Raw genomic sequence first — 25,786 nt, 5'->3', positions numbered from 1 at the left:
ACACAATTCATACACACATTAATCCATACTCAGTCTTACTACCCTCCTTTCTCACTATCTACCCCCTCTCCCTTTTTTCTCACTATCTACCCTCTCCTCCCTTTGTAGTTCACTTACCTTACAGAAGTCTTGTGGTGGGAGCGCAAGGCCTCTGCAGCGGTGGCAACACAACCAAAGCAGAGGCCTTGCGGAGGAGAGTAAGGGGAGCCGAGTGGTTGCTGCAAACTTATTCCTGAGCAACCACTTGGCGCCCCTCTCTCTCCTCCCTCGCGGCTGCAAAAAAATATTTAAATGACGGCGTTTCAACACGGTGGGGCACAGCATCATGTAGGGGGGCCATGGCCCCCTCTGGCCCCCCTGCCGATGCCACCGAGGATTTGATCAAGGTAAGTGCTGTGTCATGGATGCCATGAATGAAAGAAGATGGGGTTTGCTTGATGTTGCTTACCTTGATTTTATGCATTTTGTTCATTTTTTTTAGTTTATCAGTCTGATTTTGAACAAGACTTTTTAACAAATATTTACCAACTGTCATGCAAAACCTCAATATTGGAGCCATGGTAGATGGTTGCTGTGAAATAATGAGCAGCTATTCTAAAATACCAAACAATGTGAGAGCCTCTTTGCTAACATAAGCCAAAAATATTTAGTGGGAGAGGTGCACATGACCCATAGCTAAATTCCATATTTACTAGATTTATGCATTCAGATTTGTACAAATTGCAAATTTACATAATTTTCGTAAATTCACCAATTTGTATGAAGCCCCCACAAACCGGACGAAAATGAAGCAGAAACCTCTGAATTTTCATATGAAATATGTGGGCCCAAACTTCCTCACATTCACTCAAACTCTAATACAATCTGACTTATTCTCTTATATGCTTATTCTCGTTGAGTCTCATGCTCTCTAAATGTTTCCCTACCTTTTCTGCCAACCACTTCTTCATTTTTTATCTGATATCTTCAATCTGCTATCTTCGTTCGCATCTCCTCGGACATAATGCAGTGGAAACTTCCACCAAAATGGAGGTGCTTGCGGTGATATCCTCTCCCCGATTCGCATATCGGGGGAAAGGATGTCACTGAAAACACCGTCATTTTGCCCTAACTTTGAACTCAGGGCAATTTGACGGCACCAGAAGAAGATGTGGAAGCAGAAGTGTAACGTTTCCTCCTGTTTTTAGATGTCATATACGTCTTGAAGCTGGTGATTTTTTATGGTGCACTTACTGCTACACATGCTTCGTAACATGAATACATCAATGAAGTTGCAATGCAGTTTTAAGTGTACGTGACTAAGCTGGTTTAGTGTCATTTTATGTGAGTGAATAAGTGGGTGTTGTTAGAGATTTTTAACTGAATGGATCCCCAAATCCCAAAAGTCACTCTAGGCGTTAGCTTAGTCTATGTGCAAATCTATTTCTGTAAATATAAAGGATTCTGGTTAACATACTTTAAATAGCCTTTAAAATGGTTATTTTACAGGCCCCAGTAGATGGGAAGAGATATCATAAAACATTTTCAGGCCTTTTGACTGGTTTAATCTTTGAACACCACAGATGGCTTACATTGTGAGACTTCTACACTTGGATTGATGACCCTATCCCAATTTGACCCTATCCCAACTTGGGCAGGACCTTCTCAACTTGATGAGTACACCCAGTTTTATACAAATTGTTGCTACTTCTACCCAAAGAAAAGGTCATACACTCTAGTGTTTCAGTAACTGTAAATCCAGTTGTATGGCCAGACTACCACTTCCTGTACTTCTCCATTGTATAACAATGGGCTAGACCCCAGCCTCCAAACCTGATCAAACACCGCTCATTTAAAAGTGTGACATCATTGGACTTAACATCAAATGTGGATCAAAATGCACAACAATGCACCTTGGTTAGCAAAAAAAGAGGTATGAAGAGAACAGGCTGTAAACTTGAAAGATGGTGGTGCAGCACGTCTCAATGAATATTAATTAAAGATAATTCAGAAAACATTCTTCATTTTTTGCTCTACAAATCAATATGCATGGATATCACCACCACCTTTTCACATATAAAATGTGAAGAAATTGCGATAATTCACTGACAAGATTTCCTTCAATCGAGCCTCTATCACAACAGGCCAACCAGTTACACACCAGAACCATTACAGTGAATTGCCACAGTTTATGATGTACCTTTACAAATGTGGATATAGAAGAAGTTAAAAGAACAATACCCCAATTTGTCATAACTGCATTCATTGAAACATGCCACAATCCTCACAAAAATAGTACAATGTTCAGTAAAAACTCTAAAAGAAGCAGTGGTAAAACCACTCCTAAAGAAACCTTCATTAGAACCAGACTGCATGGCAAATTATCGTATTTGCTTGATTATAAGACAAGGTTTTTTTCAGAGCAAATGCTCTGAAAAATACCCCTCGTCTTATAATCAAGGTCGTCTTATAATCAGACCTCAAATAGCTGAAAAAAATGTCTGCTGGGGTCGCGAGCAGTGTCTCTTGTACTAGCAGCAGGAGAAAAGGAACCCAGCAAAGTCTGTCCCCCTCCTTCTTCCTCTGGGGGTGGGACAAGAGAATTTGCAGAGGAAAGCAGCTGGGCCCCTGCAGAAGTCTGCGAGTGAGAGATCTGCAGTACAGGTAAGGGGTGGGGGAGGGTTTATGAGCAAGTATGTGTGATTAATGGAATGAATGAGTATTAAAATGTTTGTGAATGAGTGTGTGTGTGATAGCATGGATGTGTAAGGGGGGTGGTGGTGGTAGAATGGCTTAAGAAGGCTGTAATCACACTCCTATCATCCCCAGGTTCCAGCATGTACTGGCTGCCTGGGCTTGATAGGAGTGTGATTGCTGTTAGCAGTTATATATATAGATATACCTCCACAAATGCCTTTTAACCCCCTATATGCCACTCTGCCCCATGATATGCCTTTTAACCCCCTATATGCCATTCTGGTGTATAAGGCGTATCATGGGGCAGAGGGGCATATAGGGGGTTAAAAGGCATATCATGGAGCACAGTGGCATATAGGAGGGTATAAGACATTTCTGAAGGCAGAGTGGCATATAGAGGGTTAAAAGGCACATCATGGGGCAGAGTGGCAAATAGGGGGGTATATGGCATTTCTGGGGGCAGAGTGGCAAGCCTGGGGGCAGATGTGCATAACTGGGGGGGGCAGGTTGTCAAATAAAAGGAAACATATTTTTCTTAAACATAGCTTTTATTAAATATGAAAAAATAGTTAACATTAATAAATGTTTACTAAAACTTTTTTCTTATATTCAGGCTTTTTCTTTTTTTCCTAAATTAATATTTAGATTTTGGGGGGTCGTCTTATAATCGAGTAAATACGGTACCTGCCATTATCCAACCTTCCATTTTTGGGGAAAATCATTGAAAAAGTAGAGGCAACTCTACTGAAAGTCCATGTATCAAGTTATAACATATTTGATTCTTTCCAGTCAGGTTTCAGATGCTGCCGCAGCACAGAGACAGTGGTAGTCCGAGTGCTAAATGATCTCCTTATGACAAGAGACATAGGTGATTGTGCTATCATAATTCTCCTGGATCTCTCAGCTGCATTTGACACGGTTGGCCATGGGATTTTAATAGAGTACTTACAGCACATCTGTGGTCTGAGGCGCAGTTCTTGTTTAAATCTTCCCTCGCTGGTAGATCACAAAGAGTAATGTCCAGATCATGCTCATCACCTCCAACAGAATAAGCCTGTGGGGTTCCACAAAGTCACATCTTGTCTGCCGTGTTTTTTTCAATTTACTTGCAACCACTGGGAGACATCATTAGGCGACATGGCCTAAGATACAATTGCTACGCACATGACACAGGACTAGTCTTCTCATTTGCCCCAGATACTAACGACCCAACATGCCTCATCAATAGTTAAGAAGCAGCCCTCATAGAGTGGATGAATGCTTGCTGGCTAAAAGTAAACCCGTAAACCCAGACAAAACAAAGGTGAAGGGACCCCAGGAAATAAGGAAATCTCATGATCACCGAACTGGCCTGGAACTTGGAGGTTCTGAACTCATAAGTTCAACAGGGATACGAAATCCCAAAGTGCTGATTGATTGTCATTTAACCCCTTAATGACAAAGCCCGTACATGTACGGGCTCAAAATGCACTGTATTCAATGGGTTTAGGGACCGCCCATTGTCCTTAAGGGGTTAAAAAGCAGATTTCTTCCGTAATAAAATCTGCCTTCTTTCATCTGAAAAACACTGCCAGGATAGGACACCTAATTGGTGTGCCAACATTAATCCATGCATTAGTGTCCTCTTGTCTAGATTACAGTAATGCACTTTACTTGGGCCTCCCAGAAAAAGACTGTTGACCAATCAAACTTGTTCATGTTACATAACACCTATTCTCCACTCCCTGCATTAGCCAACGATCCCTCCAATCAGTACCCAGAATAAAAACAAAGTCAGGCTCCCGGGCATTAACCCATGCTGCCCCCGGACTCTGGAACTCTTTACCATGCTCAATCAGAGAGGCACCTTTATTACAAACTTTCAAAAAAAGCTAAAGACTCACCTCTTTTATCAGGCATTTAGAACGCTCACCTGACCACCAGGAACCCTTAATTTAAAACCCAAATATATACTCTTGATTCCTGTGTAAGAGCATGATTGGTACAATAAATGTGTTTTTGAGAGATATGCAATGATCATCAGTGAGTTAAAACACTATTACACATTACCTGTGTGCTGTTTCTAAACCCTACTACATTATTTAACATTTGGTTCATCATACAACATGGTTTTCAAGATAAACTAAAAAGCAAGCATGATTGTATGAAGAAGTAAATGAATGAATTGATAGATCATACAAATGCCCAGCACTTTACAGCTCTTTCAAATTGGGGTTTGCAGGCATTTGTTTATGCACAGCTTTCTTAAGGTCCGGCCACAGCATTTCAATCGGGTTGAGGTCTGAACATTGATTGGTCCATTGCAACACCTTGATTATTTTCTTTGTCAGCCATTCTGTTGTAGATTTTGCTGTTGCATGACCCAATTTCGTCCAACACATATGTCACGTGTTGTTCAAATTGTTACTCAAATATTTGAAAGAGATTGTTAACATAAGTACACAACCTACATTTATTCAGAAGTACTGTCAATGTTCCATATTACAAATATATAAAGGGATTTAACAAACTACACAAGAGTGGGTAGAAAAAGAGAACATGACCTAAACACAAGTACAAAGGGAAATTTAAAAGAAACAGAAAGTACATTTCTCACTTACTAATAATTTAAGAAAATAGTAGATATAGAGAAAAATTACAAAAATACATAATTGCTCAAGATCAAATAATTTTTTTTGTGATAAATACTGTAATAGGAAAATCAATTCATTGTTTATTTAATTTTACCCAGCTTAATTCCTAAAAAATAAATCAGCATCGAACAATTTTCTGATACATTAACCGTGGAAATGAATCACTCTTTACATGATTCAACCATAACAGCTTAGGACTACAGTAATAACAGAATATCCATGTCACCCAACAAAACACCTAAAACCTTACCTCACTCTACTCTTATAAAAGTGAAAATCAAGAAAAAATGTGTTCGAACAAAAATGTTTTTAAAAAGTGTGTGAAGGCACCACCTAAAAGCCAAATTTTACAGTTTGATCTATAGATGATTCTTTCTGTTCATCCGATTAATCATATCTAGAAATAATTCACAAAGTAAAATATACTTTGATCGTATCAATTTAGCAACAATAATATAACCTTACCACTTTAGTCAATTAAGGTTCAGAGCAGTACGCAACACTACGTTAAAGACATGCAAGACAAGCGGTGATGCTTTCCAAGAGTAGGGGGATAGACGGCATGCTTGGAGAGTTTTGTCCTTTTTTTTTATTCGGAACGACATTCTGGGGCGTTCCCAAAGGGAGAGGTGTATGACGTGTTCAGGGCTCATATTTCACCAACAGCAGCACCATTTTAATTTTTGGGACCACCTCCACCACCACCAGCAGCACTACACCAGTACATACATACATCTAGCAGCATGTTATGGCACTGAATTTCTCCAAAAATTGGACCATTTTGATTAATTGGTTTCTCAGAGGAAGGAAGGAAGTATGGCAGTAGTAGTAGTCGGACACTGTGGTAGACTGGCACATATACAGCCCCATGGTACAGGACACTTGATTTCCCCCCAAAATTAGAAAAACATTTAAAGAACTGATCCCTCAGAGTAAGGAAGGTGATTGAGCTGCAGGCTGAGCTGATTGAGCTGGGGCAGGCCCTGGCAGACCGACTGAACAAAAGAAAGAAAAAGAACAAGAATTAATCTCCAAGAGTAAGGAATTACATTAAGGTGCAGGGACAGGGCAGAGTACAGTGCAGGCACAGGCAGGCAGGCAGACACATCCAGCTACTTGGTGCAGGAATTTCCCCAATATTGAAAACAAGAGAATTGGCCAATGACCATCCCAGAGTAAATAAGGAAATTTAAGAGCAGCAGCCCTAAAGTAGTGGTAGTGCACTTGGTCTGGACAGACACTTAAATATGATGGGCATATGCAGCCCTTTGGTGCAGGACTGCAGTTCTCCAAAAATGATCCCCCAGAGTAAGGCAGATGAGAGAGTGACAGCTTAAATCATGTTTATGTACTGTTTAAATCATACAAACAGTGATTTATTTTCCATGCTTAATGCGTCAGAATCATGTTTGATATAAATTTATTTTTATTGTCTATGAATCAGGTTGAGTAATATTAATTAACCGGTTAATTGAATTTCCTATTACAGTATTTATTGAACAATTAACATATTTCAGTAATATTCATACTGTTTTCTTAATTTATTAGTAAGTGCAGCTCTCTTTTGAATTTAACTATTGATTGTTTACACATTAAAGAGGATTATGTGAATGAGCTAGATCCTAATATATAGACTTTTTGTACTGCTAATTTTACTGATGAGTGATTATTCACCATTTGGATACTTAGAGGAAAGTCTTATTGCATCGTAAGTAGAAATGAAAAGGACAACTTCACAAAAGAACATAACGAGTGAAATGAAGCCAGCAATCCATGAATTTTTACCAATAATCTCCCTCTATCATTTAAATGGGAATATGTTATAAACTAAAAACTCAACTCAAACTTAGTCCTACCAAACACTTGTTTATTATATAACGTTACCTGATAACATCTGTAGTTTTACCTTATTGGCGTTGTTAAGCTAGCTTTGTATTGTAATTATTGTTATTAAATTCCAGTGTACAAATAGTTTCAATTTTTGTGTCAATACTGAATACTGAAAAATTGCCATTAGGCTGTCTGCCCTGGGGCCATTCTGGATGTCAGCCACCACTGCCATGTTGTAGCAGCCCTGGAGATTACTGGCTGAAAAAGGTCTTATAACAACATGTTACCCTGCACACCTAGGAGCAGCAGGCAGTATATTGAGGGACAGACTGTAGAAATGATGGTAAGCTGCTTTCGTTTGGGGGTACCTATTTAATCTTTTCAGGGATGCAGTGCACAATTTCCAAATGTGTGATTTTACCTGTGAGTGCAACAAAGCCTTCATGTGTGTGAACCTTTAGTGTTGCAGTGCAACATTTCTCTGAGTGTGATTTAACTTTCTCAATGCTTGAGTGCAAAGCCTTGATGTGGTGAACCTTTACTTACTTCATAGAGGAGGGCAACCCAACAGTTGCTCCAGAAAGTGTATGCAAATAGCTTAGAAACATAAGATTGCAAGCTTATATCATTTGAATTTATTTTTATGTAGCTAGTCTGGAAAGAGTTAGCACCATTAAATCTCATACTGCTACTAAAGCACTTTGGATAGATATGCATCACTCACATTGTTCACTTAACCACACACTAGTTTTTTTAAGCTGTTTTGGTAAGATATATGACTGTATTCATATACGTGATGTTATGCTTTAGCTCAGTGGCTCTCTATACATGTATTGTTAAAATAATTTAATTCGCATTTTTAAATGAGTAAATAGGAATAAAAGAGTTAAAACATTTAATTCAACAAATTAATTTGATTTATACTTTTCTTCTGTAGCTCTCACTAGATAAAACCTTTATAAAACTAAAAAAAAAAAAAAAAACTTCCATTAACCATTTTCTAAAAAAAACACTAAGTGGTGTTTCACAATCCACTTGTAAACACTTTAAAGCCTTGATAATGCATTTGATAAAATGACAGTATGCATTTTGATATCTACTTGAAACACCCGACAGCTATATCCAATATCTATTTAGTTCAGTAGTTCTGAAGACTCAGATCAACAACTACACTGTGGGAGAAGAATCCAAAATCTTAATACATGATGTCTTCTGGTCAGTTTTCTACTTTATTACACCATATCCACTACATTTATAAGCAACAGTATTTCGGTTTCTGGTATGACGACAAATTGGAAGCCAATTCTTTCTGAGCTTATAATGTTATGTGTATTTCAAATTTGTGTTACGTGCTGTCTGGCACTGCAAAGGTGCTTGCAAAAGTGCTTGCCACCATCAAGAGACCATTCTCTAAGTGTGACTGATATAAAATAAAGTGAAAAGGGGAACATGACGATATTTAATACAAAAGATATTCAATTTATAAATACATGGTAAACAAACACCTCACTGTATTTATAAATTGAATATCTTTTGTATTAAATATCTTCATGTTCCCCTTTCCACTTTATTATATATTTCCGGCTGGGGGTAGCACCTGGATTTTGTTTAAACTGAATTTTTCTTTTAAGGTCATGTACAGGGTTTGTTGCTGTTGTTGTTGGTATTGTGCTCATATAACTTTCTATGTAAAAACCTCTATCTACCATTTTCTGGTTTTAGGATATTCTTTGGAAAATAGTATAACCTCTACTACAACCTTATGGACTTTTGTGGTTGCTCATTTAGCGTTAATATTAAGGGTGCAGACCTTCATTAAATGTTATAACCAACAATGATAGCTGCAGAGCACATGCAAAATATACATAAATGCTCTGTGCCACAAAATACCTTCCAGGTTTATTCTGTTTAGGAAAATAATAATTTAAACAAGGAGTACTTTCACCAGAAAAACAAACAAGAACTGCAATGTTGCAATATATTGCACTTGTTTCAAACAATATATAGAGTATTTTCAGAAAAAATCCACATATGAATAAATATTGTAGCAACCATGGTTTCATATGTTTATAATTATGCATCTTTGATGTCTACTCGTCAAATGAAATTCCTATATAAAAACAGTGACAAAGCCGCTTAGCTCTCAGCCCTTAGAATAGCATTTCTCTAAAGCAGTGTTTCCTAGGCGATAAGGCAAAATGGTAAAAATCTGTCTATTAACATAGTGAAAACTGGAACACAAACAAACCCCCACTGGGCATTTATCTGGCCTATACTTGTTTGGTTCTGACTGACCACATTAAATTCCTTTAAAAAGTAATCTTTCTTGCTTGATCTACCTAAGTCAGTATCTCAGAATGTTCTTTAGAATGATCATGAACCTAATAATTCTAGTGTTGATTGCTATTTGCATACAAGGATACTCTTACAATGAGTAACACACCTGTGTCAGTGTATTATTCCAGGGAATGTAATACTTGTAAGATTTCACTCCTTATGGCACAACTTGAATTTAAAAAGTTCAATTTTGCCCAGTCAAGCAGTGAAAATTATAAAACATTATAAAACAAAGTATTCAATACTAAATGTTTGTCAAAAATACCACCTGTGGGTGCTTGTGATCATTTCTATCATCTTGGCAACTCTGGATCCTGCATGTCTTTTTCTGTTTTTATCAGTCTGGATGGAGACTTTGTCATTTTTTGTATTTGTCTATATTTTTTTTTACTTTATTTGACAACATTGCAACATACATGTAAATACCAATAATTTTGTTAATAAAATACTTCCAAAACTATCCAAAGAAGCACATAAAACATGCCCAAGAGGGCTCTGTGACGTATCTGGTACTTCATTAAAAAACAAATGCCAACATGGTGATCGCAGGGGCACTGCTGCTGCTGTCTGGGCAGACCAGAACAGCCCCCCCGAGCCCCCCCCCGAGCCTTTGACCATTCCTACATGATCGATTCTGCAGGCTCAAACCGCAAAAATCGCTGGTAAACCGGCGATCGAGTTTTCAGCTGCCACAGGCAGCTTCAGAGAAGGGGGTTGTGTGTTGATATGTGTGGAGATTAGCCCCAACCCTCCCCTGCTGTCTGATCGTTCCATTACGATGTGTGTATGCAGGGGTTAACATTTATCCCCATAAGCTTGTGGGGACTAAATAACAGTTAATGTTGTGCTCCTATGGAGCATTAGCATTGAAAGAGTTAAAAAAAAATAAAAAATAACAGCACTGACCTGAAGGTCAAGGGTGCTTCCAGGTCAATTGCTCTGAGTTAAGTATCTTTTAAAAAATCTTGTTTAGAAACATCGATGCCCGTCATTCATATTTAACACTGTAAGTGCCAGAATAAATAAGCATACCAGGCATATGTGGTGTTTCCAAGACAAATACCTAAATACACTTTTGGATTTTTTTCCCCATTTGCACTGGTTATATATAGTTTTTATAGGTGAAACCCCCGCTGCTGCCCGCACTTCCGCTGGGGCTTCTATGACCAAGCGCCTGCATAGAAGCCCTGACGAAAGTGGCGAGCAGCGGCAGAGGTTATCTATGCGCATCGCGCAGACGGCCACCAGTTGCCTCCGCTAGAGAACAGGCAGTCTGGGGATGCATTGGTAAGTCTGGTGGGGGGGCAGAGTGGCATATCTAAGGAGCAGAATGGCATATCTGAGGGTAGAGTGGCATATCTAGGGGGGCCATAAAGCACATCTGGGGAGCAGAGTGGCAAATCTATGGGGCATAAAGCATATCAGGGGGGTCATAAAGCTTATCTGGGTAGCATAAAGCTTATCTGGGGAGCAGAGTAGCATATCTAGGGAGCAGAGGGACACAAATATAAGTAATAATTATGAATTAAGGGGGGGGCTAAAATGGCTTTTGGTTTTCCATCTTTCTGTTTGTATATAACATATGCTGACTAACTGCATAAATACATGTTAAAATACATGTATTCCTGTTCATCAGATAAAACACTGTTTTACCATTTCACTAATGTGTATTGTTTCTTTAAAAATACATTTTTCTTTAAAATAGCACCAAACTTTAAGGGTGTGGCGTATAATCTGGTGCAGCCTATAATTGAGACAACATGGTACACCACACCCACTGACAGGTGCCATGATAACAAGATTATCAGTGTTATTCACTTCACCTATCGGTGGTCATAATGTTATGGCTGATCAGTGTATCATCCATAATTCTCAGCATACACAAAATGTTAATCGTTTAAACAGTCATAGTCTTTTATGCATGGTCACACACACCGCCTCAAAATTGCTTCCGTATAGTTCAAGCTATGTCTTTGTTTGCCATCTCAATACATTAATTCTAGACCAAGCGGACTTGCAGATCTCCATTGGAGTAATATAAGCATTGCATACCAGATGAATGAAGTGATGTTTGTGGCCCCTCCATACAAACTACCACATAATATAAGATAATAGCTTTTCATGACAATGCTAAAATTTTGAAAGGGTTGAAGATGATAATGGATTTTGAATTTACAGATCCAAACCCAATAAGGTAAAACTGTATAAAGGTTTTAGACATGTGTATAAAAAAACTGTGCCAATGTTAATTGTAATCTTCAGAAATTTCTTTGCATTTTGCCACAGCTAACTTGTATAATGTCTAGATGTAACCAGGGTATGATATTTAATTGCGCCCTGCGGGTGTTAATGAGGTCAATTAGTCATCTGGAGCACTACACTGTATTTATGTTGAGATATTACTAACACCCAAGCATTCAATTGTATACAGAAAATTGGTTTGATGCAATTTAAATGGCTATTTTTGGCACATTGAAATTGATTAAGAAACATGGGTAATCTATTAAATAAACAAAATAAATAATAAATTAAAAATGTATAAAATCTGAGATGTATATTTTTTGAAACCCTATGCCATAACAACTATGCTTGCAGGTGAAATGAATGCTGATTTTAGATTAGTGTATAGCTGTGAAGAATTATAAATAGATCTATTCTTAAACTTAAATATAATAAGCTTTACAAAGTAGATATCCCTTTCACATTTCATCTATGTAAAGGATTATTCTCGTATTTTGACCACAGATTGTAACAAAATACTTTAATATATTATATTAGTGTCACCACTTGTGGGAATTATTTTTCTTCTACAGGATTTGGCATAATCTGCTAATTCTATCATTTCATATAGACCACAGAAAATTGAAATAGGATTTTCAAAAGAACATTCATTAAGCACTATAAATCCTTCAACTGTTTACAAACACGCAAACGTCTTTTAAGATTTTGTGATTTCAAGTTCTCATTCTGGCCAGCATTACAGTTGGAGGTTTCCATCACAAAATCTATTACACCTATTTTTGATGAGAAAATTGAACTGGCTGTATTCCCGATTTTGCCTCTGTTCATCAAGGCTTCATGTCTCTGCCACTCATTCTTCAAGATGTAATAAGGTATTTTTGTGTTGCTGAGTAGTCTTCAAAGAGTTGAATGTGATTTTCTTTCTTTTTGTCCCCCACATTCAGCTGTTTAATGTATTGGTACTGCACAGCGGAGGGACAAAATCATTTAAGTAGGCTTACAATTCTGTCATACACATTGTTATTGGTATTGTTGATATTGAGAAAAAAAGAGTCTTTTATTTAGCAGAAACATAACTTACGTTGAACTTTCTTTTATGCGAATGTTTGAATCATGGGCAGGATTTCATGAAAACATTGCAAAAAGTATAGGATGGACATTAAATCAATATAAACCATACAGTCATGTTATTGCAGCGTATTAGATAAATTAAAATGTATATCTCTGAGGGAATGTAAGCAACAGTTAAATGAAATACTAAACTTTCCTCTCTAATTTAGTTTTGAGTTAACCTTCTTAAATAGTAGGCTTGTTTTTAACTACCAAGTAAACCGTGTTCATTTATTATTATTATTACTATTATTATTATTTTATATAGCAACAATAATCATGTAGCGTTCCTCAGAGTTATGACAAAACTAGAATTGACAGACTAAGAAAACTGATGCATTAGGTAAAGAGGGACCTGTTCGCAAGTTTACAATCTAGAGGTTTAAAATGTTCTTATGTACTTCCTTGAACCAGATATATATATATATATATATATATATATATCTTAAAACTAATAGTAGAATGGAAATCTGGTGAATCATATTTAAAATTAGCTTGCGTTGTCTGAACAATCCATACTATGTATTTTTGAAGGTAAATAATATATATTTAATCTATTAACTCTAGCAACCTACATCTAAGTATAAATCTATGTAATGTTTCATAAATATCTCCTACATGCTAGATTTAACATAATTCACATAAAGATGATCAAGGTGTATTTATTTTAATCCAAATGCAATACAGGTTATGAAGAGGACATGGGCAGGTTAAAAAATGCTTTTGATCGGCAAATAATCATTTGAAAATATCGGTATTATTTTGGTGATAGCCCTTCTAATGTTATATTCATCATCATGAAAGATCAAATAATGAGGCTGAGATGTTTATGTGTATGTATTTCATGCTCACTCTCTTGTAACAATGCCAGAAAAAAATAATAGAATAGGCATATCATAGCTGACTATAAAAATAACTTTGCAGTGGTAGCTATTGTCATTAACATCAGTAACTATTGTAATTGGAAGATTCAGGCACCTGCAAAGAAGGATGAGAGGCTGAAAGAGCTATTTTGATAACTGTCACATCAATAAAATTACCTGTGCTATACTGTAATAGACAAATTTATTCGCAGATTTTTATCCTCATCAGAAAAGGGAAGTTTAATAATAAAGAATACATTGTTTTCAGAAACAACTATGTAACTAAGAAAGGTAAAATGTATTGTAGAGAGGTACTCTGCATTATACAATGTATGTATTAGACACCGATCAGCCATAATATTTTGACCACTGACAGTGAAGTGAATAACACTGAGAATTTTGTTATCATGGCACCTGTCAGTGGGTGGGATATATTAGGCAGCAAATGAACATTTCATCCTCAAAGTGGATGTGTTAGAAGCAGGAAAAATGGGCAAGCATAAGGATTTGAGAAACTTTGACAAGGGCCAAATTGTGATGGCTATACAACTGGGTCAGAGCATCTCCAAAACTGCAGCTCCTGTGGGGTCTACCCTACTTTTCCTACGACCCCCAACTTTTCCAGTTAAAATATAGAGTTTGGGCTATACTCGCCGTATAAGACTACCCCTCTACCCAGTATACAACAACCAGCCAATCACGGCAAGCGATGTACCTTACCTAACATATGCCTGTCCACACACACATGTACAGACATACACTGCCCTCACACAACCCTTCCTTTACACACATATACACGTACACACCAGCTTACAAACACACATATACACATACACTGCCCTTGCACACACCTGTCCATACACATACACTGCCCATACACAGACATATACATACACACACTGCCCTTACACACACACACACACACATATATATATATATATATATATATATATATACACACATACTAACACACGCCTGTCCATACATACACATTTATACACTGCCCTCACCACACACCCCTGCCATTACACACACATATATATATATATATATATATATATATATATATATACACACACCAGCTTACAAACACACAAATACCTACACTGCTCTTACACATACCTGACCATACACATACACTGACCTTACACACACATATACACATACACTGCACTTACACCCCTTTCTCCCCATCTCTTACCTTTCTCATCTTCTATCTTCCATCCAGTTGTGGAAGCGTGAGGTCTGTCATTTCAGACCTCTGCTTTACTGCTCCCTCATCACTATGCACCGGCAATTGATGCCGAGCGCCAGGATATGACGTCATCCCCGCGCTCGGCATCAATAGCCAGCGCGTACTGATTAGGGAGCACGGAAGCCGAGGTCTGAAGTGCCAGACCTCGAGCTCCCTAATGTTGGGCTAGTTAGAGGGAGGTCGTGATCTCCCCAACCAGCCCTGCTCATCAGGGGCCCGCTGATCAGGGCTAGTTGGGGAGATCACGATCTTGCACCTACCTCGGTGCGGCCCTGAAGACCGGCCCAGGGGAGGCGGCTTCTCCGCTCACCCCTCCCCTAGAGATACATGGCTTTGTGGGGAATCGTGATTCTCCGGCTCGGTAAGTTTCAGTACCCGGCGTATAAAACGACCCCTGACTTTTGAGAAGATTTTCACGGATTAAAAAGTCGGAAAATACGGTATGTTCATTATTATGCTACAGTATTACACACACCTGGACAGCAGATATACACAATGAATAGCTAATTCTAGTTTGTGTGAGCATTAGCAATGATCTGTTTTCTTGCAGAGATGCCCTGCTCATTGCCTCATATACAAGTGTCCTTCATATTGCTTTAAGTACAACTGAGCTTGAAATATCATTGAACAGCTTTGACATGATTTGAATGGGTTTAAATTGTCCTCATTTTAACAGCCGCAATACCCAGCCTAGTTGCTGCATCAATCATCTGATTGATTCCAAAAATACAAATTATGTAAATCAGAACATTCGCACAATGAGCTTGATTACCTATCAGTTTTTTGTATAGTCTTTGGAGGCTCTAGTAATCCATTGGCAGCGCATGCAGTGGTCAATTTATTTGCACGGGAGGGTATAATGATCACAATATATAACTTATTTTAGTTGTTCTGGAAGGACATGCTTGTACGATGTTGCTAAGTTTTTATGTAGCAGCACAATACTGCGTTATGCCAAAATGGTTTTGGTCTTGACATAGCACCAAAGGCTTGATTGCTGCAGTGACATGGTTATTAATGTTGAATACAGACATAAACCCAAAAAGTTCAACCTATTACATATGCTTATTGCCTAATTTTATCCAAAGGAAAGCAAAAACTTGTGGAATTGCTAATTTAGTTTTAAGTCCAAAAGGGCACTTGGATTCATTTTCTATTGTACTTCATATATTTGATATTACATTTAACAATGAGGATCAACGGAAAGTAGAAGTAAGGCTTTCCAAAAATGTTTAATGGTGCCATCTTAAGAAAGATAAACTTAGTCACAGCAGTAAAAGCATTACAAACTGGATAACTAAATACAAATAATGTAGATTAGGAGCAAACATCTATTTGCCCCGTTTTCGTCCGCTACTTGAAATTTGCTAGAATGAGACTGGAAATTGATAACTAAAAATAAATAAAGTAGGGACAAAACTATTTCTGCCCTGTTTTTGTCTGCTATTTAAAAATTACCAGAATGCGAATAAGCATATCATGTGCATTTAAGTTACCCCAGTACACTATTAATAGCATTACAAGCTCTGTGTAACCGTGCAATAGGCACCAACCCAGCATCTCAATGGATAATTGTCCTGTGTGTCCTATGTGCAGTTTGTGCATGTTCATGGATAGAGGTCATTAGAAGATTCACTTGTTTCCTAACAGTCTTGTGGACAGTTACCCAATTTAATCCAACATACAAAGGAAAGCATCAATTCTGGACTAGTAGAATGATCTGTATATCCAGAGTTGGCATGTTTCTCCCTCTCTGGTGATTGCCAAAGACATACAAAGCATAAAGATTTGTATTCAGATGTATAAGAATCCTGCAGAAACCCTGCAAACAAAGTTCCGTAGACAAAATGCTACAAAAAACTAAAACATGTGGCTGTTGATAGTTTTCTTTATTGAATACAAACATTAAATCCAATATGTGTTATGGCTCTAAATGTAACTTGAGATCACTGTACATTGAACTGACTGCAAAAGGATTACAGTTATATTATAAAATAAATTAGGTTTTATTTATACTTAACTCAACCAACAGGCCTTGCAATATACTTAAATGAAGGTAATTAGGTCTTTAAATGAAATGTATTTTTAAAATAATAGAAAAATATATATACTTACAGAGCTGGTTAGTTTAGTTGGTTTAGTTATCTGTTTTTATCAAGTGAATTGGAAGGGAACACAATGCTATTAAATTTGCGAATTAGTATTTTAGGCTATAGTCGAAAGCTGGATTAATAAAATTAGCCAATAATGTAGAAAAATGTAGAATACTTTATAACAGTTCTATGCTAAAATAATACAAAATAAAGGATATAATGAATGAATGAATAATTTGTGATATAGTATACATTTCTCTGTCTGCAATTACAGCAAAAAATAGTAAATTGTATTGTAGAACTGAGACATTTTGATTGATTGCATTGTGATTAGATGATTGTAGTCTATTTCAGCCAAACAATATTGATAAGCTGTAATCAATACAGTGGCGGATCCAGAGAATGATCTTGGGAGGGGCATTCACACTAACACACAATCACAGATACTCCCACTAACATGGAATTTGCACACACAGATACTCACTGTGAGACACAGAAGTGGAACTTGTCCTGGGAGAAGGTAGAGAGAAATTCTGAGAGTGTAAGAAAGAGCGGAAATTAGTGAATGTTGGCATCTGTCAGGGGCATGGGTGCTAGCTAAGGTAAGAGTCCCTATTCAGGGGCACGATTGAGCTTTAAGATTGGCTGGAGGCAGACGAGTGTTGCTTTAGCCTTAAGCTTTCTCTTTGGTGTCCTCTGTAGACACACCTGCATACAAAAATACGTAACTTACTTAAGTTGTTCTTGGAGGCTTTACATGCTTTATTAAATTGCTTTATGTAGCAGCACAATACTGAGTTATGCCAAAAGGCTTGATTGCTGCAGTGACATAGTTATGAATGTTGAAAAAGGACTTACATTCAAAAAGTTAATCCTATTACAAATGCTTGTTGCCACATTTGATCCAAAAGGAAAGCAAAAACTTGAGGAATTCCTAATTTAGTTTTAGATATGAAAGGGCAATTGGATTCAGTATCTATTGTATTTAATGTATTTGATATTACATTTAACTGGTTTTATTGTGGAAAGCTATGGTTGGAAACATACAAAAATATATAAATAAAACAATGAGGATCAATAGAATGTTAAAGTAAGGCTTTCAAAAAATGTTTTCTCTTTGGTGCCATCTGTAGACACAGCTGAAAAACCCACAGGGAGTCTAAGAACAGGCTTACAGCAACAGGGTCTGTACAATGGGCAGGTACAGGCAGAACACAACGGAGTCCATAGAATGAGCAGACGGCAAGGCGGTCTGTAGAATGGTACCAAACAATAATACAGGAGGGGAGTCAAAGTCAACGCCAATTAGTCCAGATGATCCACAGTACAAAGGTGTAAACCAGCTTCGATGTCCAAGCCAAGGGTCAAAATACAAATAACAAGAAGTTATACAACAATCCTCAGGATTCACATAGGCCAAGAAGACAATGTTCTAGCACTTAGCTAGGAGCATGCTCAGGTATTTATAGACCCTTGATTGCCATAACAAGCAACAGATGTGACAGGAACAGGCAGGTATCTATTGTGGTGAGGCAGGGAGACCAGCAGCCCAAAAGTCACCTGGTGGTGCAATGGTTAGGTGTACTAACTACCTGAGCAGTATTTAAGTATCAAACCCCCATGGCTTCTGAGAGCATTGGACAACAAATTTTGTTTCCTAATTTGAAAAAATGCCTCCCTCGATTTTTTTTCAAAACAAATGGGCAGGAAACGGAATCCGTTGCCCGGAAATGAATGGGTCGAAAAAGAAACGAAAAACTAAAATGTTTTGCCATTTGCACATGTCTACACGCTTATATACCCAAACACATGTGGTCACACATAATAACATACTGAAACACGCAGTAACACACACTAACATACCCAAACATGATCACACACACTAACACAATTAGACACTAACACAACCAGGCATTCACACTATCTTCTAATCCAGGCCGACTAGGCCTAAGGTGGTACATTCAGGAGGGCGGCAGTCCCGTTGCTGCAGAATCAGAAGCAGATAGCCCTATGGGCTCATTACAAGGGAGATTTCTGATCTCCACAACTGAGCTAGTACATATTTCCATAGTATTCAGTACCAGACACTGCATGCATTTCAGAGACAGATCACTGGCATTTGATTACATATTCTATTGCTCAGAAGTGAGGCACTGCTCTGGGACAGGCTTAGGGTAGCAACCAAGGTAGAAATGTCTTTGATGGCAAGTCAAAAAATAAAATGAAAATTTCCTGAAATAGCATTAAAAGACATGGAGGCACACAACAGAAAAGGAGAACACAAACACAGACACAGCACTAGTAGTTAGGCCTAGCACAGCTGGTACAAGAGAATTTAGTCACACCTGATGGTCAAAGAATGTTTAGCTTGCATCATATCATATCTCACAATAAGTAGGTTCTAGCATTAGTCCTTTCTCAAACATAAAGTTAACTAGATACTAAACTACCTCAGGACAAACAAAGAGCACAGTGCTACTGTATAGAAGGCAGAAGTAAAATATTGCAAACAAAGCAGCTGGGTGGTGCAGGTTAAGTAGATAGACAAGCAGAATATAAAGACATAGCGAGCCAGTACATGAACAAAGCTTGTACACAAATACAAACGCAAAGTCCTAAGGCTCACACTTATTATTTTTTCAAATTTTCAAATCATGTAGGGATAGAAAAAACAAACACAATTTTAAACATGCTGCTTAGATTTGTACATACAGTATGATTTGTCCCTTAAAAGTCAGTAATAAGACCACTTCTACCTCTATATGTCTTGTTATGTCAAGTGTGTTAAAGCACGTTTCCAAAAAACTAGCAACTAAGCATTAATTACATTTGCATGCAATGAAAAATTGCTCAAAACATGTCATGCAGATTTCTCCAATTCTGTTGTCCTCTAGTGCAACAGCATGTTCTAAATAAATTATTTGACTAGAACGGTCAATACTGCTGTCCATTTCTAATTAATTGATTACTTAATCTTTTTAGTTTAAGAGTGGATTAAGTGGTTTTAAAGCACGTGAACCTAAGCAGACTCAATTTTGTTGATATTTTTTTTTAAATGTGACCTTGTGCAAGATGATTGTAGTCTACCAATGGGGTGATAACTTGAATGCACCATATGTATCCTTGTTGCCCAAGGCTCCCCTTTCCTTCTCTTCAGAGGAGGCAGCAGGGATTGTTACAATCAAAAGTGGGCAGGATAGAACTAGTTAAATTGAGAAGTGGACAAGCAGTTGGCAGGACCAGGCAGAACTTTGGCAGGTAGTGAACGTGACCAAACTTTGACTTGAGATTAAACACAATAACACACAATACTAGTAAACCAGCAGTTCACCCAGTAACAAGAGAAACTCATTAAGGGATGGAAATATGACAGAGCAATTACACATCCTTTAACTTCTTAAAAGTGTTAGGGATATTTATGAGAAAAAATATGCAACACCAATATTTTATCAAATATACAAAATGCTGGTACTATCGTATGACCAAGCCCATAATATTAATCTACTGAGATACATTATATTTTATCTCTATATATTTATCTCTAATGATATTTGATCATTACAAGCATCTCAATATTGCCCTTAGTTCAAGTTAGGACAAAATGGCGGCACTTTCAGTGATGTCCTGTCCCTTGACTGGTAGATCAGGGAGAGGACGGCACCGCAATCACTGCCATTTTGGCAAAGGTTCATGCCAAGTTATTTCTGTGGACAAAGATAGCAGGTTAAAGAGAGAAGAGGATATAAATGATAGAAGATGAAGAATAAGACGTGGAAGTGAGTGATTGACAGAGAAGATTGGGAAACATTTAGAAACCGTGAGAGAGAGAGTGAGTGAATGTGGGCTTTGGGCAATGAATTTCGTTCTCAAATGAAAAATGCTCCAAATTGTTCAGCCGAAACGAATGGGCAGGGAATTAAATTTGGTGCCCGAAAACAAAAGGGCCAAAAATGAACCCAAAACTTTGTCCGAATCATTTTTTGGCTCATTTGCACGACATCATGTTATAAAAACAGCATGTATTATTATTAAACCAGTTTACTTCCAATCCACTCAGCAACAACAAATAAAAACGTAAGGAAATAATTAGGGTTGTTACCAAAACAATCACTATATCCCACTGTACTAGTCTGTCCCAATGGTATTAAAAACAACAATTTAAAAAAATAAGTACTCTGATATTTCTGTACTTCTACATATTAGATTTAGATGCAAATAATGTCAAACTTCCAAAGGGTATACTAAAATTACAGGTAAAACTACATTTTACATCATTGCCCAAATAAGGCATAAGATTCTTCTATGCTGAATTCACTTCTATTCAAAATAATAAAACACCATTATATCTACCACCTCCTGTTCCTGTGGTCCAACTTGGCACTGTTGATATAAATCCAAGTGGAAAATTGAAGTGGAAAGAAAATATTTTGCCATAAAATTTAAATTGCCAAGAAATTATAGTAAATATGAAAATTATTAGATAATCAAACTAATTCTAATAGTAAAACAATAATAAAAATTGTGGGAGCCAAATATTATTATTATTATTTCTTGTCTAAATATCATTTTTTAAGTACAATAATACCTTGTGGTTAAAATCCTCCAATCAGAATGGCTTTCATTTATATAATTAGAAACCATATTCATACCATATTCACAAACGAATTACATTAGTCGCTGCTAAGGGATGCTCTGGTCTAAGGAATAATTTTATTCCTTGATATATAGTGTATCTCTAGAAAACACTACCTTCTCAGTTATTAATCCGTTCCAGTGGTCTAGTGGTGAGATAAGTAGTTTCTACTCAGGTTTCTCATACTATTGAGACTGACCATATGCTTAATCAGAAAATACTTGATGAAGCAGCTATTTTAATCAAAGCTCATTTTGTTCTCAATATAAAAAGAAAGAGAAAATCAATTCTTTATATGATTTAAAGAAAACATGATGGCTCTGACTCAATTGTGAAGAGGATGCGTGTCTATATTGTCTTAAATGTATTTGCGTGACTATAATATACACATTTTCTAGCCTAAAATATCTTACAAAACCTGACGTTCTATGAAGGCGTGAAACCTCATGAAAAAGTATCGGTGTGCAGTTGTGTATTTGGGTTTTCTGCTGCCCTAGGCCTTACTAAACTCAAGCTCTACTTAATCTTTTTTTACCCACCCCTTTCTGCCCAAGCCACACCTCTTTCACTGTAAACTCCTTTTATAGTTTGGTCTCATCCCCTCCCCTCTAGGCCCCACCTTTTCCTCATTGATCTGCACCTCTTCCTCTCTGTATATTAAGCGTGGATACAGAGTACCTACTTTGTTGTTTTTGTACAACTTTTAAAAGGACAGTAGCATTAGCAAGTTGATCCAGGTAGTAATCTGTTTGCCTCTATGGAATCAAGAAAGATTTTTCCCCTGTTGTGGCACAATTGGAAATTGCATCAAGTAGGGTTCTTTTTGGATGAAGTTTAGAAGTAGGTATGTGTGAGAGGTTAAACTTGATGCATTGAAGTCTTTTTTTCAACCTACTATACTATATACTAGGGCTGCAACAACTAATCCATAAAATCGATAATAATCGATAGTGAAAATCGTTGCCAACGAATTTCATTATCGATAAGTTGAATCGATTTACCGGTGGCCAAAATATATCGGCTGAAAAGGGCATTATCGTCAAAATGCCGAAATAAAATAAAATTGCCGAAAATATTATCTGCAGGGGCTGTGCTGCTTACTGGTGCATCTCGGCCAGGAAAAGGAGGAACCCAGCAGATTCACGTGAATGCACATCACGTGACTGTGCTCCATTCCTTCTACCACTGGGGGCGTGGCCAGATAAGTTGTTCGAGAGGAAGCAGCAGGGCCCCTGCATTATTCTGCACGTGAGAGATCTGCAGTTCAGGTAAGGGGGTGGGTGAGGGTGTTTGAGTATCTGTAAATAATGATTGAGTATATGAGTGAGTGTGTGTGTGTGGGGGGGGTGGCATGCCATAGAGAGCCTTTAATCACACTCTCTAGCCTGGGCATGATATTAGTATGATTGCTGTTAGACATTATATATATAAAAAAAACATTTTTTAAAAAAAAGTAAGTAACACCAAAATTGGAGGAAAAAATAAAATAACAATATATGTATATATGATTGTTAACAGCAGTCACACTCCTATCATACCTAGATTCCAGCATGTACTGGTTGCCTGGGCATGATAGCAGTGTGATTGCTGTTAACAATCATATATATATTAATATTGTTATTTTATTTTTTTCTCCGATTTTGGTGTGTTACTTACTTTTTAAAAAAAGTGTGAGTTTTTTGTGTTTTGTTTTTTAAGGAGGGGGGTCATTTCTGGTTTCGGCCAAGCAAATCCTGAATTTTCGGTTTCGGTCCAGAATTTTCATTCCGGTGCATCCCTAAGATATATCTTATAATAACACTAAGATCCAGAGCCCCCGCGGCGCTGCAGGGGACCCGGATCCTGCTCTCTGACAGCCGGCAGGCATCTGTGTGATGCGTGCAAACATCCTCCGCTACTGTCCTCCACTTCCACCAGATCTTTTATGATGGAGCACCAACGTGACGCGACCTTCCGGTGCTCCACCATAGAAGCCCCGGTGGAAGTATCGGCTAGCACAGGGGAGGTTGTCTGCACGTATTGCGCAACGTTTTCCGGCTGCCAGAGAGGATGGAGCACCGGTGTCAAATGACCTTCCTGTGCTCAGTCATAGACGCTCCAGCGAAAGTGCCGGCCACCAGTGGAGGTTGTCTACGCGCATTGCGCAGACTTTCACCGGCTGCCCCTACTAAACACCAAGGAGTCAGGAGCACAGGGGGTTAAGTCTAGGGGGGCATATAGGGGGTTATAGGGTATATCTGGGGGGCAGAGGGGCATATTGGGGGTATAAGGCATTTCAGAGGGCACTGGCATATGGGGGATATAAGGCATATCTGGTGGGCAGAGGGGCATATCTGGGGGTATAAGGCATATCTGGGGTGGACAGAGTGGCATATCAGAGGGCAGAGTGGCATATCACAGGGGCATAAGGCATATCTGGGGGTATAAGGCATATTTGGGAGGCAGTGTGGCAAGCCTGGGCTCAAATTTGCATAGCTGGGGGTGGGCAGATTGGGAAATAAAAACAAGAAATGCATTTTTCTCAAACTTTTTTTATTCTGCTGTTTGTTTGTAACATCCTGTTTGTTTATTAAATTATTGTAAATAAATGAAAAAAATTATATTTTTTTAATGCGATTAATCGAAAAAATAATCAGAAAAAAAGAATCAATTATGAAAGTAATCGTTAGTATATAGTAGGGCTGCAACTAACACCAGAGTTGGGTTTGGCGCACAAAGAGAGGTCGCCATATGGAAAAGTACCCACGGTGAAAAATGGGGGTGGCTCTTTAATGTTTTAGGGCTGTTTTTCTTCCAGAGGACCCAAACATTTTGCTACGATGCATCATGGATTCTATCAAATATCAACAAATTTTAAATGAACACCTGACTGTGTCTTCCAGAAAGCTTGAAGTGGGCTGTGGTTGGATTTTCCATGATGATAATGATCCAAAACATACATCAAAATACAAAGGTTCACTAGCCATAACATCAAGGTCTTACCGTGGACATCTCAGTCCCCTGACTTGAGCCCCATAGAAAATATGTGGGGTGAACTGAAAAGGAGAGCCCACCAGCTTCCACCAGTGAACTTCGAAGATTTGAAGGATCTGGAGAGATTCAATATGGAGGAATGGTCTCAGGTCTCTTGCGATTTGTTCTCTAACCTCATTGTGCATTATAGGAGAAGAGAAAGAGCTGTTATCTTTGCCTAGGGAGGTAGAACAAAGTATTAACTAAAAGGGTGCCAATAATTGTGCCACAAATATATTTAACTTTTTTATATAAACCTGTGTTGTGTTTGAAATTGTATATTATCCAAGAGCAGAGAAAAGATCAAATGTTTATTAAATGGACTATACATCTATCTACAAATGAAAGCTCTTAAATGATGTTAAGGACACGTGTGAAAATGCTGAAAATGTTTTTGGGCACAAAACAGAAGGGATTAAAACACAGTAACATGTTGCATAAGGTGACAAATATAATAAAACACTTGTATATTTCACTTGAATTCAATTAGCGAAGGAACACATTAAAATATCAAACAGTAATAAACAAGTTTTAAAACCTATTTCTAAATAATGCTTTAGTTGGGCCATAGAACTAATTAAATAATTCAACTAAAAAAAGATTTTAGCAGATTGCTAGATATAGAAAACAATGTTTGTTTATATCCTAGTGAGGACTATAACACAGTTTGTTTAAGGATATATATTTTTTATTCCATCTGTCAAATGCACCAAGAACTAAAACAGGAAATAATATGCCAAATATTCTGAAAGAAAATAATAAAAAAATAAGCCAAAATATTTTTTTTCATATTTAGATTTTAATAATTTCAAATTGGTTTTGAAGAAATATGACCTAGAAGTGAAAATATATTATTCATTCTTACACATTATGATTGCATTGTGTATTGAGATCATATTATGCCAATTGAATTTGGCACAAAAATATGCCTACATCTTATTCTGTCTTCTATTAAATTTAATGATGTTTAAACAGATGACCGTCGCACTAGGGAGCCATGAGACCATTTACATCCTAAAATATTTCTGTTGACAATGAAAGATATTAAAATACAACTTTATGTATGTGTGATTAAGATTAAATGCACCTATTCATTTCTAGTT

This window comes from Spea bombifrons, chromosome 4 (genome assembly GCF_027358695.1).
Source record: "Spea bombifrons isolate aSpeBom1 chromosome 4, aSpeBom1.2.pri, whole genome shotgun sequence".
In the NCBI taxonomy this organism is placed as follows: Eukaryota; Metazoa; Chordata; class Amphibia; order Anura; family Pelobatidae; genus Spea; species Spea bombifrons.
This window is presented reverse-complemented; position numbering follows the sequence as displayed.